Source organism: Penaeus monodon, chromosome 40 (assembly GCF_015228065.2).
Source record: "Penaeus monodon isolate SGIC_2016 chromosome 40, NSTDA_Pmon_1, whole genome shotgun sequence".
NCBI lineage: Eukaryota > Metazoa > Arthropoda > Malacostraca > Decapoda > Penaeidae > Penaeus > Penaeus monodon.
Window position 1 is genome coordinate 32,031,337 of NC_051425.1, and position 2,500 is coordinate 32,033,836.

Genomic DNA, 2,500 nt, shown 5'->3' on the forward strand with positions numbered 1-2,500 from the left:
TTGTAGTTTCATATAATGTTTCTGTTCTGATAATGTGTATATTGTCAGTTGTATTTCATAGGTGATTTGTTTGTGGTGTTTAGGTCCGTGATTTACTATTAGTTGTTTTGCTGAAAGGGAATCTGTGAAAATTACTGCATTTGTTATTGTGTTGTTTTGAATGTATTTTAATCCTTGTTTTATGCAAATAACTCTGCTTTGGTTATATTTGTATTTTTTCGGTAGCTTCCAGATTGTTGTGATGTGAGGACTTTGAATGTATATTGCTGCAGAAGTTAAATTTGGTTCCTTTATTTTAGAGCCATCAGTGAAATTTTTTTTTGTTCTTTATATATTTCAGTTTCTAACATTGAAATTGTTTTTTAATTATTTGTTCTGGAATGTCTTTTGTTGTGCTTGTGTTTCTATATATTGTGAGATGTTAAACCCTGGTGGTATTGGGGTTATATTCTGTATTTTATTAGTTGTTGTATTGATTCTGAATATTTTACAGGTTTCTAGAGCTCTAAAAGTTAATGTTCTTTTTCTTTTCTAGGATTATATTCTTTAATATTATCTATTACAATTTGTTTTATTGGTGTGTTCTCTGGTTTCTATAGTATTTTTACTAGCTGTATACATTATTTCTTTTTTTCTTATTTCTTTGGTATATTATTAGTTAATGCTAAAGGGATACTATTGGGGTGGATCTAAAACATCCTGTTGCTATCCTTAGTGCTAAATTTTGTATTGTTTCTCGTTTTTTTAGTTCACTGTTCTTTGCATTTCCATAAATGGATATTCCCTATTATATTTTTGGTTTGATATATATGTTATAAAATTTTAGTAGTGTTTCTTTATTTGCACCCCATGTGTGCGAGGATTTTTTTTTCATGATATCTATTCTTTTTAAGGATTTTATTTTTACATTATCAATATGTTCTCTACAGTTGAGTCTTGGTGAATCAAATCTTATTCCTAATATGTCGTGTTTATTTGTTTTGATATCTGTGATAATTTCTAGCATTGATTTATCCGAGTTCATATTTGTTATTACATTTGATATTATGCAGACCTCTTCCTTTGCTGTTTGTATCCATGAGAATTCTTCCGATTTTGTTTGGTTTTCATTCTGAATATTAATTTCCTTAATTGGGGTTGGTAATGACCATGCTACTGGAGAATCAATTTGGAATTAGGGTTTATTTGGCGAGTGGTTTGCATTGATTTGTTTTTCCCTTGAAGCTTCTTTCTTTGTTTAGCTTTTTCTGTGTATGTGTTGTGTCATTTCGTTTGTTGTTTGTATTTTGTGTTTTTTTTTTTATGGGTGTTCTTTGTTCTAAGGTTAAGCTCTGAGCTTGGTTTAGTGTTTGGACATATGTTGGTGTAGTCTGTGGTGTTGTTTGTGAGTTTGTTTTATTTATTACTTGCTGTTTGTTTATGGTGTTAGTTGTATTCTGAATATTTACTGGAGTTTTTGGAATGGTATTAGTTAACAATTCCTTTTGTATTGGTTTTAGTTCTTGGAATTGTTTCTTTATTTCTAAGTTGTTTGGTGTTGTGTTTTTCGTGTTTATTTTTTTGTGCTTCTTTATGTATTTTACATTTGTTTGTGTTGGGTGCATGATTATCCTGGCAATAAAAGCAATATTCTGCATTTGTGCTTTCTTTATAACTGTGGTCAAATTGGCTACATTTACTACATCTTTTTTTTGTTTTTGCTTTTCATTATCCCACGGCCATACCTTAGACATATGAAACATTTTGGGATTGGGAAGGTATACTGGTTTACGGTATATGAGGTGTGACCTATTGCTACTTTCTCTGGTATTCTTCTTCTTTTAACGGTAGGTTCATGTCTGAGCCGCCGTGGTCACAGCATGATACTTAATTTCTCTGGTAGGGGCCCTTTGAAAGTTAATCTAAATGACTTTGTGTCAGTCCATTTGTTTTCATTTTCTTTTTCTTTGTTGATTCTTTTTATTCTTATTATTTCTATGATTTCAGAGCTTTTCCCACTAATCGTCCTTATTTTTTCTTTTATTTTTTCAGGGGTTAGGTCCGTATCAACTGGGAAAATTGTTCCATATGAGCAACCTGTGTTCTTACTGGAAGCTGGTTGTTTGCACATTTTTAATTTGATTTGGTGGTCTTAATTTTTTTATGTCTGACTTGGAATCTTATGGCTCTTCCTATTCCCAGTACTCTCAATGAGTCTTCAAGAATGTATTTTTGAAATTCTGATTTGTTTATTGCATCTGTTGAACAGCTAAGCTTATTAAGATCACAATTGGGTGTTTGAACAGCTGAGCTTATTAAGATCACATTTGGGTTATCTTGCCTGTTTACTGATGGGTCTTCGGCTGTGGTCGGTTGCGCTTCCGTGATGTTCCTGCCGGTTTCGTGTTTTCTTGGATGCTTGGGATTTTGATCTCGCTCGCTGTCACTGTTTTCTGCTGGTCTTCTGTTTGATTGGGAATCATTTATCATTTCATATAAAGTTCCGGGATTGGTAATTCTT